The 17,767-nt window shown below is 39.7% G+C and overlaps 1 long non-coding RNA gene across 5 annotated transcripts in view; it reads left to right on the top strand.

The window, feature by feature from the left end:
• The window catches only part of LOC110361885 (uncharacterized), a 35,070-nt gene extending 22,013 nt beyond the window's left edge, over nucleotides 1-13,057 (top strand). For 4 of the 5 annotated variants that reach the window (XR_010470307.1, XR_010470306.1, XR_010470305.1 and 1 more), the window contains 3 exons: nucleotides 892-9,494; nucleotides 10,036-10,177; nucleotides 11,811-13,057. This is a non-coding gene — a long non-coding RNA (uncharacterized LOC110361885). The remainder of the gene's footprint in view (nucleotides 1-891; nucleotides 9,495-10,035; nucleotides 10,178-11,810) is intronic. The other variant, XR_010470304.1, reaches the window with a different exon arrangement.
• The last annotated feature ends 4,710 nt before the right edge of the window (nucleotides 13,058-17,767 follow it).

Raw genomic sequence — 17,767 nt, 5'->3', positions numbered from 1 at the left:
AACCAGGAATTTCCATGGCTTTGATCAAAACCTTACGAAAGTAATGTTTGTGGAGATGGTTTGCTTTGAAGTTTTGAATTTGGATTTCAATAGAATCCAAAATGCAAACTAGAATAGGTTGAAATTTGTTTCAATAAAAACATTTTGTGAAAAAATAAATAAGAAAACAAACTATGAAATCTCCATGAAAGAAAGGTGTTTTTTAAATGTTGGTTCATGAGTCAATGGAAAAATGTACATCACATTTCAATTCATCTTCCTGATAAAAAGATAAGACACTTCAAATGAAAAATGATAATGTTTTCCCTGGTTGGGGGGATTGACTTTTATGCACTACGTTTTCTCTGATTTTTTTTTTTTGTAATTTATTTTAACTTCAGCAGAAAGAATACAATACAGACTCTCTTTTGTACCAAATAACACAATGATATGAGAAGCGAGTTTAATATTCTCTGTTTTTCAACTTGCAAAATTTTGAAAAAGGTAAATAAGCTCCCATTTTCTTTCCCTGAACCTTCCTTTGGGAAAATCTTTCAACCTTCCAAACATTTTTTCTTCTGTAAAAATTCTTATGAGGAAAAGTTCTAACTTGATATTCACCTCCAGAGCAAATGAAACATAACATAAAATCGCTTCATACAAACACTGGTCGTCAGAGACTGCTGACTTTAGCCTCGCTCTGTTTCTTCTTGGGAAACTGATTAACTGTGGTTATTGAGGTGAGGAGGCAGGAGAAATATTTTAATGTAACTCCAGATGTGTTTTGTGTCTGAGTGTGTGTGTCCATGCAAACACATATATATGTACTATATACTATATATATGTATGTCAGTATGTATGTGTGTATATATATATATATAAATGTCAAGTACATGGGTTTGTGTTTTCCAGGTTACTGGGAACTCTTGTATCAAGGCACCGGCATTTGACTGTGTCCTGTGAGAAGAACAGTTTACACACAGCTGAAGAACAGAGTCATTATTTAAACTGTAAAACTTCGTTTCAGGCTGCTTTCATCTTGATGGACATTAATGTAACTTTCTTTTGCCAAGCTGAAGTTAAACTATTTGTCTTGCAGTCTCATTCCAAAATTGAGAAAGTGCCTCACCCCTAAAAGGAACAGTACGTGATGAAACAGAATATGCCTGAACTTATATTTAATTTTGCTGACAAATGTATTCTGAGTAACTGACTGTTCTTTAGCTTCTTTTTCAGTCTTCTATTTGTATGAGTTCTGTTTTTTGGGGATTTTTGGGGTTTTTGTTTTTTGTTATGTTTTGTTTTAGTAGTGATCTTTCCACAAGCTGGTGACATAATGTCATCTGAAGACTGGAATTGGTCAGAACATGTTTGATGAAATGTATTTTAACTAAAATATACTGTTTCTTGGATGCCAAAACTTTTTGCAGGGGGGCTGGTGTTGATGAAGGAGGAGTTTTCTGTATCCCAGGATGAGGTCTTTGATTATGTCTGATCTGAAAGCCTGACTGAAAACTTGATCTCTCTAACTCAGAAATAGATGTTTCAACACAATTCCACACCCTTCCATTTGAAAAGATTTTGTTTTCATTTCAAGACCATATGAAAAAATTGGAAAACCTGCAGTTTTGGAATGGAGTTATTCCACAGTAACCCAGCCAGCTCTGATCAAGATCTCTCCCACAAATGACTGTGCCAGATTTCCAGAAAAGGGTGTGGGGCTACAGCCATAGTTTTGTTCTTCAGAAGTCACCTGTCACTTTCATTGTAGCTTGACCTTCAACATACTTTTCTTTTCCACTGAGGCAGCTATGAGCTCTCAGGGCAGACCACAAGTGGCATGTAGCTGGAGCTGTGCCTCATCTTGTTGGCTTGGGAAGCTGTCATAGCCATCCCTGCTAGTTTCAGTAGTGTGGCCATTCGGGGAAAAGCAAACAAACAAAAAAAACCAACAAGCCAAAACACCACGACCAACAACAAAAAAAAACAATTAAAAAAAAAAAAAAGAAAGAAAAAAGGGAAGAAAAAGGTTTATAAATGTTTGACTTCAAATTCCTGCACAAGGGTGACTTAATTGAAATCCACACCCTGTTGAACAGGGATAAGCTGTGCCAAATAAAGTCTCAGCTTCTGTTTCATTTGAAACCTATGGAGGGAAGATAGGTCATTAAGTCTGTGGTTTCTAGAAATCTCTCTGATGTGGAGTTAAACTTTTTTTATTCATAACTCTTGTTTTCTTAATTGAGTGTAATGTTGATTGTACAGCCTGAATTTTAATGGCCTGTTCCTTGGTTTAAAGAGATGGAGTCATACTTTCAACCTATGAGGCCGTGGTTGGATGTTAGGTAGATAAGCAAAAAGCCTGATCAATCCCCTAACCAGGTTTTTGTTCTTGTAGTATATGCTGAAATTTATTGGTCATGTTTCCACTTACTGAAGTCTCAGACCATTTCCCAATACACTATAAACTTAGATTAAAACCTGAAATATCTTTGCTGAAACATTTTTTTTGGGGGGGGGGGCGTTCCCTGAAAGTTCTAGAAATTATCTAGAGAGAAAAAAAAAAAACTTTTAATTAATTTTTTTTCCAAATTATGACATTATTTGAAATCATGAATAGTTTTGAGAAGTGGCTTTCCTGTTCATAGAAGTATTAACAGCAAATACTATGTTCTTCTTTGAAAAGTGCAATGAAAATCAGTAGGCACTTCTATTGAACTTTTCTTACATAGAGGATCTTGCGTTGCCATTCTCAGAAGTATATAAGGGGTGAATTCTCCAAGAAGTCATAACCAGCCAATTATATCAGGAATCAATTGTCTAAATACTCATTGTGGAGGTGGCCCTTGGAGAATGAAGCATTGGTGACTGTATGTGGGAGGAAGGCTCATGATTCCTCAGACCACTTCTGAAAATGGGAATTGCTATCACTGAAACACCATAGGAAAATGGGATGCAGACCTTTAGGAGGTTCCTTTTGTAGATCTTTGGAAGGTATATCTTCAGGGATGGCCTCTGCAGATGGTTTCACAGTGGTGGCTGTAAAGCTGAGTCTGGCAGAACGTATGGTTTTTACTTACTTTAAATGTCATACACAGGGACAGGAGTTGGATTCGATGATCCTTGTGGGTCCCTTCCAACTCAGAACATTCTATGACGTAACACATACGCTTCCCAGCTGGTGTGCAGAAACCAGTGAGTATGTCACCAAGATTACTGCAGTCCAATAAAGGGCAAATATTCAACTCCACCTTTTCAAAGCAGGAATTTATCATTTACTCTAGCTGTTACGGTTTGTGGTCTCTATACTACTTACATGCTGTAGCTGTTAGAAAGGTATTCCCATCCCTCATAATTTTGTAGTGTTTACTTACCCTTGTTATGACACTTCTATTGACTCCTCAGTTGTAATTAAAAGTAGTAATTCAGTAATCCTGATATATTGCAACAAATTGACCAATTATTACATAGGAAACTGTATTGTGGCAGTCACTGGGGACTGCCTCGCATCAGGCGACTTTAATTAGAGGTGGCTAATACCTTATCCAGCCTCCAGGGTGCAGAGGATGTTGAGTCCTAAGTGCTAGCATTTCTATTAATTTACATGATTTTAGGGGATGGCAGTTCTGTAGTTGTTCAAATAAAGGAATCCTCTTCTGCAAAAAAAAATAACTGGTTTGTGGTGCATGGAGGGACACCGTCTCAGCTGCTGCTAGTTTTAGCCGAAATCAGCGGCATCCTGAATTGCCAAAATCAATCAGTTCTGTAAAGGAGGAGAGGCCTGCAGAAGTGCCTGGCTCCTCTACAGCAGGGGTGTCAAACTCATTTTCACCGGGAGTCACATCAGCCTCGCGGTTGCCTTCAAAGGGCCAAATGTAATTTTAGGACTGTATAAATGTAGGAATAGTTACATTTAAATGTAGGAATAGTTACATTTACATGTAGTAATAGTTACATTTAAATGCAGCTGTTACATTTAAATGTAGGAGTAGTTACATTTACATGTAGTAATAGTTACATTTAAATGCAGCTGTTACATTTAAATGTAGGAGTAGTTTGAAAATGAGTTTGACACCCCTGCTCTAAAGGAACTAATTGGAATCTCTTCTTCCTGAAGCCAGAAAATATATTAAAATCTAAAATATGTTTATAGTAACTTGTAATCTAAAGAAGAACCGTGTACATAACCTGGAGAGTAAAACTGCCTGTCTACACCCCAACCTCGCCCAGTATTACATTTCTGTTTCGATAAAATGTGTAGCCGTGTGCTACTGTTTGTTTCCAATATTCTGGTGAGATGCAACACGAGAAGCCCTTGAGATCAACAGGCTGTTTGTAAGGGATCTGCAAACTATAAATTAGGAAAAGACAGTGCATATATTCTGTGCACAACTCACACATGTGGGAATTTCAAAATACATCTTCTTTTGCTTTATAAAATTTGCAGTCATCCACCAGTGAAAATCAGAGTTTGTGACAAACACCATAGCACAGAACAGCAGATACCTGTCTGTTGTGTGGAGAGCTGACATACAAGGTGTTGCTCTGCTTTCCTCCACAGCACCCCTAACAGAGGCACCACCATAATCCCTTTCTTCCTTTTGAACTGCTTTCCCATACGCAGCTCTACTGAAAACCCAGCCCCTCTGTAGTGGCTTCAGGACAGTGGAAGAATTACATTCAATTATATACAGAAACATAACCATGAAAATTTAAATTGGGTTCAACTAGATACCTTCTCACATACGTTTCTTATCTTGACTGTTTTCTAAGCTTTGGGACAGGGCCCTTGTTTAAACATAAGTTACCATAACAACCTGATTTTAAATATGGACCTGTAGGCAGCAGTATAACATAAGTGTTAACACAATAGCTTTAACCGCAGACCTTAGCTGAACTCTAGAGCCACAGTTATTCTGCAGTACAAATATAGTAATTCAAGGGTGATCCTTTGCTTGGATAAAATGCTTCCATTCAAAAATAATGATAATGTTTAAATTAATTAAGTTACAACTGAAGTTTTTCCATGATGCTATCTTAAAATAATAACCTAGCCCGTAGTACCCACAGCATAATCAAAATCAGGCTTTGTGATTTTAGGTGATATACAAACACTTTTGTAGACCTGAGGTAAAAAAGTGAAGCATTTCTAAGGGAATTAAGAACCTCAAACACACCTTCTAAAGGAATTTTGCTACTTAGGACTAGTTTTTTTCAAAATGTTTATGAATTGCTCCTTTCAACAGTAGCAAAGAGTAAATGATAAAAGGAGACCCACACACTATAGGTGCTCATTTCAGTAAGCCTGTGGTACCTGGGTACACATCTGCAGCTATTTGCACCTATGTACTTCTGAAAACTGGGGCTGATACCTCACTCACTTTTAAAAATGGAAAATTACACCACAAAGCCTAAGCATGAAAGAGAAATGTGAGCCAGAATACCTTTAGAAAACAATTTTCAGAGATATATTGTTACCTCAGGTTGTAAATAAGCTGCCTGGGAGAGTTTATTGTATGAGATTAGTTACAGAAGTAACTTGAAATATCTGAACAGGTATTTGTCTGTCTGCTTAGCTGGCAGGTTGTTTAGAAAGCCGGCATGCTAAACACTCCACATTCTGTAGTTTGGCTCCTAATTCATTGTTGAAAAGATGTTGCCCTGAAGCACCTGTACTTTACCTGGTAAAGGAATACACAAAGGAACAGAGCTGTAAAAAGCCAATACTTATACAAAACCAAGGCTTTTTATGTTAAAATAAATGGTATGTCTTGAGCAGTGTGCCTTCAAAATGTTAGGAGATTTTCTGTCTGAAGCAGCCCTGCAAAGTGAACAGAACACAGAAGGAAAACTTAAAGGCTCAGGCTCACTTTGAGCTTTCTCTAGTAGAAATGTTTTTTGAATGGTGTTTTGTATAAATTAATTAAGTAATTCAGTGTCGTCTTTGCTGGAAGGGCATGTTGGCTCTTGATCTTATTGCTCACAGGTGCTTTTCTTTCTATGCCAGAGAGACAAGAAAGCATCTGTCAAGTTACAGCATTTAAAAGAAAGAGGCAGAAAGGTCTCTTTCCTTTTCAGCCACAGGAGTTTCTGAAAGTGTTGCCTTGTTGCTCCCCTCAGCTTCCCAGTGCTGTCCTGCAGCTCAGACCATTCCTAGCACCACTTTGCAACGGGGATGAACTGAGTTGAGATTTAATTAAGTTGGTGGAATCAGGAAGAGGGCTTGAGCATGGTTATGGTGCAGGATATACTTGAAGGATTCTTTTTTATGGTGTCTGAACAGAGCCTGTGTTAATCTTGAAGCTAATTTGAGATCAAAAGCACAGAAACTGATTGAAATCTTATCTGAATCAGATTGCCGGGTCATTTAAGGCAAACATCAAGTAAGATTGCTTCAATTACTCCCATCAGTCAACCTCAGTAACTGAGACTGGGCTATTCAGATCAGGGGCTGAACAACTACTGTTATTTTAGGGTAGTAAATGGGATAAATTAACTGGGGATAAATGGGATAAATTAATATATTACTTAATGCTGTGACTACAAATCTGGAAAGCTAGCTCCTCCATATCTGGACCACACCATGGCATAGCTATGACCCAGGCTCACATGACCAAGGCTATTGTCTCCAGCTCCGAAGGACTCACAGTCAGGGTCTGACAGTCCTTTGTGGATGGTTATACCATTAGATAAAAATATACTGTAACACTCTTCGTGATAGCTGGAAGTCCCTAGGAGATGTTCACTGCTATATGAGGTAGGGATTAACATTTTTTTAACCAAACCTACAGTACAGTCAGCTGCTGGCTGAAATCCTGACAAAAGCATCTCATTTGAAAATGCACCTGTGTATGAGGAGGTTGGTTTTGTTTCATCTGCAGTGGTTGGTGTTGTGAGGTTGATAGTTCTGATATCGGTTTATACATACAGAATTTTGCAAAGCTTATACTTAGCAGAGCATTATTATTCTTTTTTTTTTTTCCCCTTTTCTTGATTGGTTTTGTTTGCAGTGCCCATCATTTAGAGTTCAGGTTGGGCATCTGGAATTTAGAACTGGAAATCTGAGGCTAAGTTTCTGGTCTCTGCTTTCTGATGTCTGCCTCAAGTAAGGTCTCTGGGTATGTCTCTGCCTCTCCTTGCAGGCTGTGAAATGACTGTTAAAGCTTTTGTTTCTTAAAAGTGAGTTGAAGTCTTTGACTGACTACAGAAGTGAAAACAGCTTTTACTTTTCCCTGTTTTCAGGCTGTTTAGGACCTGTCCCTTTTATGCTAATCTTTCTTTTTGGTAATATCCTCTTTTTCTTGGAGTAAGAAGAAAATATAAAGAAAGTTGTTTTTTTAAAAAAATGTTTGTTTCAGGAAAAAAAAGAAATTTGCTCTGAATTATAGATTTTCAGCTCTCAGAAATAAAAACTCATGGTTAAAACTTAAGCCAGGCATAGGTATTTTCTTTTTCATTGCTATACATGCAGCTGTTTCTGCCCTTACAGAGAAGAATATATACATTTTAAAAGAGAGCATGGGCCCAGCTCTGAGAGTTGCTTTGTGCAGCTCTCTGGAGCTACCTCCGCCCTTTCTGCAGAGCCCACTTTTGCAGGAGCCCTGAGCAGGCTGGTGGGTTTGTAACATACCCAAATGGAGGCTCAGAGTAAAGCCACCAGATTCATTTTCTCTCCCAACCTCAGGCTGGGTCTGAATGCAGATAAAAGGCTGAGTCACCTCACTTGTAAAAGAGGCTGGAGGAATCAATAACACATGTAATTTACAGTGTAGCAGTAATAGTGGAATTTTATAGTGGCTTTCAATTATAGCCTTGAAATTTACTTCTTTGTCTTTTGGGTATTAAATACACATAACACTTGCTGTAGTACAGGACTGGAGCAAGCCAAGCAATGCGTTTTAGGTCCCAGTACAGCAAACAAGTCTCAGTGTAGTTTTGCTATGCATTTATTTTGGGTGCCTATGGTATATGGTAAGCTCCCATGGCTCAGATATGCTTGCCTCTGTTTCCATATATATTTCACAATTCCACAACCCATAGCTGTTAATAATACCATCAATTTCTCTCTTTCTCTTTTTTTCTTTTTTTTTTCTTTTTTTTTTTTTTTTAATGGCAGATTCTTCTGTAAATGTGAGCAACATCTGGTTGTGATTTGGGAGCAGATTGGTATTGGAAGTCACCCTGAGAGGTTTATAGTGCTTTTTCTAGACCTATCTACAGAATCCACTCCCTCTTCTGCCCAAGGCCTTAAAAAAAAAAATCTTTCTTTTTCCTTTTGATATCGTTACACTTTCTCTAAGGAAAGCTCTACTTGGGAACTGTGCTTAAGATCCAAGTGAAAAGTTCTTATCTATTGCCTCAAGCTATAGCTTTTACCTGCTTAACACCTGTAGTTTGATAACACTTTACAAGATGTGATAAAGACACTTAATGCCATTAGCAATATTAGTGCACTAGTAATCTTTGTTCAGAGTTATAGGTCTGTCATTACCCATAGCAGTTGTTATTTTCTGCTGCAAGCTGATTTGTCAGGGTGTGAAAACTTCACTATGGACATGTAGTCCCAGTATGAATATGATCAAGCACATTCTTGTTTCATGATTAACTCTGTATGAAAATCAGGAGGCAGTGCCTCTGGTTGCTTTATATTGTGAAGTAGCTGTGGACAAACATGTCACTGTGACAATGCCCAACAGCAGTCAACAGATTCAGTGCACAATCTCAGCATGAAAAAAAAACCAAACAACTCTTATTTCTTCCTGTGATACTCTTCTCAGATGTGAGGTACAGCCTTGTGAGATCCTCCATGTTTTTGCACACTAATGTTCACATTTGGAGTGTGACAGACATTCTGTCAATAGTACAACCCTGTATTTTGTTCTGCAGTTCCACAGTTTTCTTGGTTCCTACCCCTGCCTTTCAGCGCTGAAGGAATGCCATACTGGTGAACAGAGTCTGGTTTTTCCCCAGTCTGTCTTCTTGCGTGGTTATTGTTTGTTTTTGCAAAATGAGTATGTGTTGCTCTGTAGTGATGTAAATCAGTTTTCCCAGGTGCCAGGTAAAACATCAGAGAATCAAACCAATTAAAAAAAAAATATATATGATAAGAGGGAAAAAAAAGAAAAACAGAAAACAGAACAATCTTAATGTCTCCTGGGGCTGTACAGCTGTATCAGCAGGAAAAGGAAATTTCAGCTTGGTAGGTCTGGGAGAGAGGAATAGACCAAACCTGTGGGACATCCAGAAGCTGGAGGCTATCAGGTCGACTGCTTGTGTTTAAGGACAATCCTGCCAGATAAGACTTATAGTATTTTACACCTTTCATCCTACAGAGCAAGGCAAGGAAGGACCAGGTCCAGGTCCTCTGCATTTGCCAGGCTTGTCTCTGCTTTGATCTCCTTGCAAGGCAGCGCTGCTATCTGTGCCTCCATAATGTCAAATCCCACTCTCAGAAAAGTCCTTGCAAACACAGTGTTTGTCTGCAGAAGGCCACTCTGTTCTGATCAGCTCCCAAGGTAAAGTTATTAAGAAAACATGTGTTCCTACTCATTCCAGATGAAATGGCAAGTGCCAGTTGGCCAGAGCTCTGCTCAGAGAAGCAGGCAGAGTTCCCCCTCCCATACCTCTTTTGTATCCCAGCTTCTCCAGTGGCACACAAAGAGGGACAATGTTTGTAAGGCTCTTCCTGACCACTCATTCTGTAGGGAAGTGTGTTTCAAATTTTTTGTGTGTGCGCGATATTTTTACATATTAATGTAAATTTTCTTTGTAAATGACAGAAAGTGATGCCTTAAATACCTGTTCAAAAAGCAACTTTGTTGTGATCTCCTCAGCAGGACAGTTGTGCTTTTTATTTCTTCACTTCCATTGCAGAGAGTTGCTAATTAAAGATGTCATGTAGACCCACACAGGAAGGAAAGAATTTCACAAAATATCCTGTTTCCCACCCGTTGTATGGGAATAGAGTGGGGGGAGAGAGAATGAATCAAAGGATGAGCACAAGAATAAAGAGTTAAAACTGCAATAGTGACAATAAGGGTTTGTTCTTTTCCACAGGAGCCTGTCCCAACGAGGGATTCCTGGTGGGATATTTCCTGTTCACATTGTTGCCTTTCTCATGAGAATCCACTCTCAGACCCCGTGCCTCCTTATGGACTCTGACAGATGGTGGCATCCAACTGGACCCTGACTGAGCAAAGTAAGGCAGAGTCAATGACATGAGACAGTAACGTTGGTACTGGAGTATGAAGCTAAATCCACAGCCAACATTCATGTTAAAAGAACTAATCAAGAATAAAAAAAATACCTATGTGACTACTTGTAGCTACTCCAGATAAAAAGAATGCAATAGGTCTCAAGAATGCAAAGACACTTCAAGAGCTTTATTCCATTTTAGCTAATGCATGTTTTAATTATACCTATGGTGTCTTGATCCTAGGAAAAGATTTCTTGAGAAGTGTTGACCACTGCATCCTGCCATTAGTAAATCCTACACTCTGGGTTTGGCATCCTCTGCCTTTAACTTGGGTACTCTTGTAGGTGACAAAAGAAACCTATTCAGACAACACTTGAGTTTATGGAAAATATTCAAGATTACTTTTAAAAACTGTTAGCTAGGCTTTGATAAAAGGAAGGCAAAGAATCTCTTCCTTTAGGTATCCTCTCACTTATTAACCAAGTGTCTAACTCCAGGTTTCAGAAGTTGGGTAGACACTTAGATGTGGAATATAGGTGATTATGGAAAGACTTGGCATGACATTTTCTACATGGAGAGAGACTGGGGCATAAAGCAATTCCAGAAAGCATGTGGGGGAGAAATAAGAGAAAAAATGATAGGTCTGATATTGTTAATGTTTTTAAATACAAAAATATACCTCCAAAATCTAAGCAAGGTGGATTTCCTTACTCAATAGGACTCTATTACTAGCTAGTCCTAGATAGATCTATAAGCCACTGAGAAAAAAAAAAATAAAAAATCCCTTTTTTCCTCAAGCAAAATGACCACTTTTTGGAAGTACCTTTCATTCCTCATAAGTTGGCAGAAACTTTGCAGGAAATTGATAAGAGAATGGCAATGTTGTCCTTTAGACTAAGGAGTCTGGTACTCCTGTCCAGTGATGCTGATGCCTACCTGGCTGAGTGCAGCTACTGAAGCTGTTAGTGCCACACGAATGAACACGAAGCCAGAGTCCTGTCCTGGCAGGGAACACGAGACTGTGTTGTTCCAGGGAAAGCCCAAGACATGATCTTGAAATATTTCTTGTGAAATTAAACATAAGTTTGAATTTCTTCTTCTGTTAAAATTATACTCTATTCCCCTACATTTCACAGAAGATTTCATGTATTACTAATCTCAGTTGATCCCATTATTGGATAGCAAAAGCGGATGGTGAAGGCTTGCCAGCAGCTAGATTTTCAAAAATATCATCACATGCTGGGCTTTCCTTTTTTGTCCCTAATGACACTGGCCAGAAAGCTGAGGCCTTTGCAAGAGCAAAAACTTGGTCATGCAACAGCAGGTATGCATTTGCTTTATTTTTTAGACCTCTAGCAGTCTGTTTGGAAGAAACTAGCAACGGTTAGAGGATACAAGTTTTCCTCAGAATACAAAAATGAAAATACTGGAAGTTGATTTAGAGCATACATTCTTACCATTTTCAGCTTATCTGAGGTGATTTGACATACGCATTGCACAGTAGTAGCAACACAGGTAAGACTGTAAGCTGGTTAAAATACATTTAGATGCTCTCTGTTACATCTTAGAGAATAATCACAATAGACCTAACTAGAAATGAATAGACTTAACTCAAAACAAAAATTTCTTCTTCCAGAATTACTCGCCTGTCACTCTTATTCAGGAGCAGTTGAAGAGCAGCTGTTCTATGATAACACCCCTTGGAAATAAACCTGTCAGCGGACAAATTATTGTTTTATTTTAATTTTCATACCAATGGCTAAAAACAGAGGGAATTTCATACATTTCCTTATCATATCTGTGAGTCACCTTCAAGATCAATATCTCAAAATGCAGGAGAATATGCCTGTGGATTGTGAGAGGTGAGAGTAAGCATTACTTAAGAGAAGTCCTAGAGACCCTGTGCTTCACGGTCACAGTGAGAAAATTCACACTTATGCTCCTATATTTGAGTATTTAGAATTCTAAAACCTACTCAGGAAATGTGTTTTAATTTGTGTGGGTCTTTCCCCCTGCCCCCCCACCCCCCTGCCTGTATTAGCCAATTGTTACTTTTAACCTGAAATCACTGTTTATATCATTCAGTAGTTTATCACCAAGAACACCTGTGTGGGAACTGAAGTTGATAAGGAAATTTTCAATACATCACTGATTTCTATTAGCAAGGTGTGAGCACATATAGAAGTCACTATCTGTCTTCTATTTAAGTAAGATAAGTGAATTATAAAACGGGGTGTGTCCTACCTATGGTCAATATGTAAAATCCCACCTAAAGCAATAAACACTTAGAAACTGTAAATTAAATGTAAAAACAGTGTCTCAAAATGTTCACTTATGGATTTTATTATGCATTTATGTTCCAGAGCAAATCTTGGTTTGTTTTCTTTTTTTCTGTAATGTTTGTTAATGGCCATGCCACAGAGACATATTAACTTATATTGCACTTCTTGGGAATTTTTTTTGGCAGCTTCTGCTTTTTACACTGGATTAGTGCTTGCAAGGATGTGTGGTTGAATACAAATATAGAGAGAATCCTGAATCAAATAGAGTGGTTTTGGCCAAACAGATCCTGAGGGATGGTGCTGCGTTAGCATGAGGGATTGTCTTCAGAACTTCACTGCAAATAAAGTGAAAAGGGGTCTTGCCCTTTGAAAATACTCTTATTTGAAAACATCTTATGCTGAGGATAATACAACCAAGGGGAATGACAGACTTTGTGGACAGCACTGGCCTGGGAATCAGGATACCCGTCATGAATTTTCTCAGCTTTTCCTTTACCTCACAAAGTGCCTAAATAGTACTGAATACAGTAGCCTGAACTCTCGTGAATCTGTGTGTTGCCTTCTTAGTTTTGATTTCCCTAATAAAATACCAGTGACACTATTATGATCTATGTGTCTCACTTTTTTAGACTGGAAGTTTCTGAACTAGTCTTGCTCTGTGCATATTACTGTGATCATGTAAGATTGATTTACTCCTCTCAAATTGATGTAGCCGGGTGCCTGCAGTGTATCCTTCATGCAAACAGCTGAAAAGCATTCTATACACAGAAACACTGTTGTCCAGTCCAAGGGATTTTCCTACCTCCATATTTAGAATGCAGATATGTAGTCCAGCTTTTGGATCTGTTGAATGCCTGGAGCATCTTAGCACCCTTTGAAGAGTTGGTTCTGCTTCTTTTTCTTGAAACTTCTCAAAAACATGCTTTTATTCTACACACAAGACAGGACTTCTCAAAGACTCAGTGCAGACCCTGTAGCACTAACTGGGCTTTAGAGGCTTTGCCAGTCTTGCCTTGCTTTGGTCAAGATGGACACATTCAAGGCCAGGCTGGACAGGGCTCTGAGCAACCTAATCTACTGGAAGATGTCCCTGCTCATTGCAGGGGGGTTGGACTAAATGACTTTTAAAGGTCCCTTTCAACCCAAATCTTTCTCTGATTCTAAGATTTCCAGCTGTAACCATGCTTCTTGATGGAGACTATACAGAAGTTATATTTACTGGGATACAAGACAACAAGGAGACTTTTTTTCTGGCTCAGAGATCCTGACTCTGTTTCACTGATCAGCCCCATATTGAAGAAGCCATGCTGCCTTGCTGCTTTTCAGCATTCCTCTCACAGCTGCCTCTGTTTCTAACGTGAGCCACTGTTTTCTGGTACCAAAACAGATATGTCTCCCTGGGTAAGATTAGCTTTCTCTGCCCGTGTCAGGCAGCCTCTGTTGCTAGCAGCTGGTTTACTATACGAAGTGTTGCTTCCCCTGAACTGAAAAGAGTGGATTTGGCAGGCTCATTGGCTTAATGAGGTCTGCAAACTGTCTTTGAATCCAAAACTCCCATGATGGCAACTGTTAGCACTTTTCAACACAGCAGTCTTCATATGCTGTAAAATATTCAAAAGTGTCTAAGTGAAGGTCAATAAGACCCGCTATTAAAATAAATAAATAAATAAACCCTGGACCCATAATTAACAGATGTTTGTGGTCCTGCAATAAGTGAAACTATTTTCACAGCACTTTGGTAGAAACCAAATACTGAAGTAACCCTTCAGTTAAAATGCAGTATAACTGTGTAGTCTGGTGGGAAGGACTCCCTCCCTCAAAATAAGCAACCCCCTGGTTCAAGGAACATCTAATTACACAGACTAACTGAAATAAGACCAAAAGGCTTGGAAGTGCCTCCACTCCCACTGCTGTACCTTGGGGGAGCATCTCGCCTACAGCAGGGTAACCTGTTCTTTTGGAGCCAGCTGGTTCGGGCTCTGGCACCTCACCTCATTTACCTGTGTGTTGCTTCCATGTTTGGCACAGCACAAAACAGAGAGCATGGAGGAAAGCTGCACAGCTGGAGGGCTATGAGGAAATCACAGTCTGATTGTCCTTCTCAACCTAAGGGATGCTGAGTGGCATCCCCAGGGAGGACAGACAGCAGCTTCAAACACCTCAGGAAGCTGAAGGATTTATCTCTTGCATCTTGGCTATTGGATAAAAAGGGAGAGAACACCACATCTTCCTTTGTGAAATCTAGCATTTTCATTTCCTTTGCTTTTACTTCATGTGACCAAAACCAAAGTGTTTCATTTTGGGGGTCAGAAGGAGGTTTTCAATGCAAAATTGGGGGGGGGGGGGGGGGAAGAAGAGGGGCATGGGGAAGAGGCATTCCCTCAGTTTAATCTAAGCTTCCAAAATATTTCCAATCAGCAGTTACGCTAAAAATAAATGCAATTATTCATGTATCCCTACTCACTTTGCACACAGTAGCAGTGAGAGGATACACAAATACATAGATTTCATTTTAATGCAATAATTTACAGAGTGAAGCAGCAAGACTAAGCATGGGAATATATGTTTCAAATTCAGGACCTGGATTTGTGAGCCCATATGATGGACATAGATGATAGAAACTTAGATTTGAGTTCCTTCTGTTAAAACCTGCAACTTTTGCAGTGTATCTGATTGTTACTTGCTCTAATTATAACAATCCTGTGTGGGCTGGAATGAAAACTTTCCTCAGCTCTGCTGACCTGACTAGCTTTGACCCAAGCATTACACTGCTTTCTACTGCAGGCTCTGGAGGTATAGTATAAAATGAGAGAAGCATCTGTCCCTAAGTTGAGCAAATGAAACCCAATTTATGGCAATGAAAACTGTGAAGGCTAACTGGCCAGCTCATTTATCCTTCTAAACATAAATGAAAATCACATGTAAAATATTATCAATAAAATAACTGGCAACTTTGGTTATTTTAAGCCTGGACTCTGCCAAATGCAAATGCAATAAATAGTTTTAAAGACCTGGGTAGAGTAGTCCAAAATCTGTTTTGTTTAGTTGGGGTTTTTTTGGTTGTTGTTTTTAACAGAGATGCCAAGACTCTTTGATCAGTATGAGAGAGCAATTTGTTGACTCACGAACGTAGCTCTCTCTGATTACTGCTTACATAGCACTTTGGAAAGGCTGGTCAAATACCTTCAAGTCAAGTACCTTGTTATTACGAACATGAGTGCCAATAACAAAGAAAAAATAGCCTATGTGTCACTGAATAATAAATCATGGAGGCAAATAAATGGCTTTTCTAAGAAATGCTCTATTTACATTTTGTCACATGATATGGCTTTGCTTATTCTTGTAGACGTGATAACACTTAAAAGAATATTTCCTTTCAGTGCAGCATCTTGGCATCAATCATCTTAGTGGAACTGCATATTCTGGGATCTGTTTGCAATCAGGCAAACGAAGCAGCAAGGGAGATTTAGTGGTAAGACCAATTTTTATTTTAAGTGATGAAGCTGTATAGATAAACATAGCTGGCCTTATTCAGCGGTCATAAACTACCTCCCTCACATGAGCCTTCGGCATAATTACTCATGTAGAACAGGTATTCATCCTCTCTAAGCACGACATGAATGAGGCTATGGTAAAGTTATGCAAAGGGAATATGTATCCAATCTGATAAGAAGTTCCTAATAATTGCTGGTATTTTCCATAATATTAGTTTAGGGCTAGGGCCACAAAAAAGGTTTAGGTATGTAAGCTCTGCCTAACGGCCTCTGTAGGCATTTGGGCATTTGCAGCCAATATTTAGATCCTCAAAACCCCTGTTCGGCTACTGCCTAACCCTAGAGGCGTCTGAAGTCTGAAAGTGCCTACACTTCTGCCAGTAAAATTCTCGAGGTGCCCAAAGGTCTGCTCCTGGGCATGCCTGGGACTGCCTCTGGTTTTTCTTCCTTCTTTTTTTATTTCCTCCTTTCCTTCCTGAGCTCAGTAAGTAGACACTCAGTTCATGTTTAACCCCTGATGGCATCCATGAATAAGAGCTCTGACAGACATCCTTTGAGAAGCCCCAGTTGTCCCCTGACCACAAAAAAAAAAAAAAAAAAAAAAAAAAAAAAAAAAAAAAGAGTAGCACAGCTGGTAGAAATAGTGGTTTCACCTCAGTCTAACCCCTCCATGCCCCTCCATGATGGCAAGACACACAACTTCAGGTCTTCTCTCTGCCAGAGAGAGGACATCCCCTCTCATGGTTGTGCTTCAAGTAAAAAGCAAGAGTGCTTTTCTAGTCCAGTGCATCACGTGGGCTCCCCAGCCGAGGGTGCTGCTATGTTGCAGGGTGTAGACCTGCCTCTCTCAGCTGGGTGAGGGGATATCCCTGGAACTCTGCCTCATTTGGTGAGTGTCCCCATGCCCCACTGCCTGGTCAGCTGTGCCATTTGCCTGAGAACACCCTGCAGTGCCCAGCTCAGTGCCAGCTTCAGCAGGAAGGGCCTGGGAGCACTGCAGGATCCCTACCTCCAGCCAGGCAATCCATGCATTTGGCAGGAGGCTTGAGCTGTGCTTTTCAGGGGCAGCCAAACCAGCACAACCCCTCCCCACTGCAAAAAAGGGGAGGCCCTGCTCCTTGTCCTATACCCCTTGGTCATGAGCCCTGCCCTTTCCTGTGGCAGTTCTGGCATCACTGGAGTCTGCTGAGGCAATTTAACTTTCTCATATGCCAGAAAAGCTTTTTTTTTTTTTCCTCCCCCCTCCCTCTTGGCAGGTATTGCTTTATGCAGGTTTGGTGAGTTATGTTATGAAGGGATCCAGCCATCCCCAGAGCTGGCTGGGAGAAAACTGTGCAAGAAGCCCTGCTCGGGGTGATCAGCTGTTGCCAGCTCCAGCAAAGGTTCTGTTTAGACATCAGAGGACACTAACTAAGAAATCTGGTTTTTTTCTTTCTTTGTCACAGATGCATCTCAGTGGCTGATCTGCAAAATCAGCCTGTGGCCATCTTGTACAGGAGCTGATGTTCATGAGAAGAGGCTAACTCAGGTACCCTACCCCAGAGGAAGGCGCCCCCTGTAAGCCAATATGAGACAGTTACATTGTTGCTAGCAAAGGAAAGAGGGCAGGTGATTTCTTTCAGAAACATGCATTACCTTTTCCAGTATCTTTTTAACTGCCTTTAGGTGACTCGTATGAAAGCAGGTGTGGCAACTGTGCTTCAAAGTAAAATGAATCATGTGAATGTGACGCAGGTATTTCTTTCTCCCTTCTTGCTCTTCTCTCTGTCAGATGAAATCTTGGAGGTTAACAACACAGCAAATGCCAAATGTAGCAG

Source organism: Columba livia, chromosome 2 (genome assembly GCF_036013475.1).
Source record: "Columba livia isolate bColLiv1 breed racing homer chromosome 2, bColLiv1.pat.W.v2, whole genome shotgun sequence".
NCBI classification, from domain to species: domain Eukaryota; kingdom Metazoa; phylum Chordata; class Aves; order Columbiformes; family Columbidae; genus Columba; species Columba livia.
The sequence above is the reverse complement of the archived record's forward strand: the minus strand, read 5'-3'. Positions and strand labels throughout refer to the sequence as shown.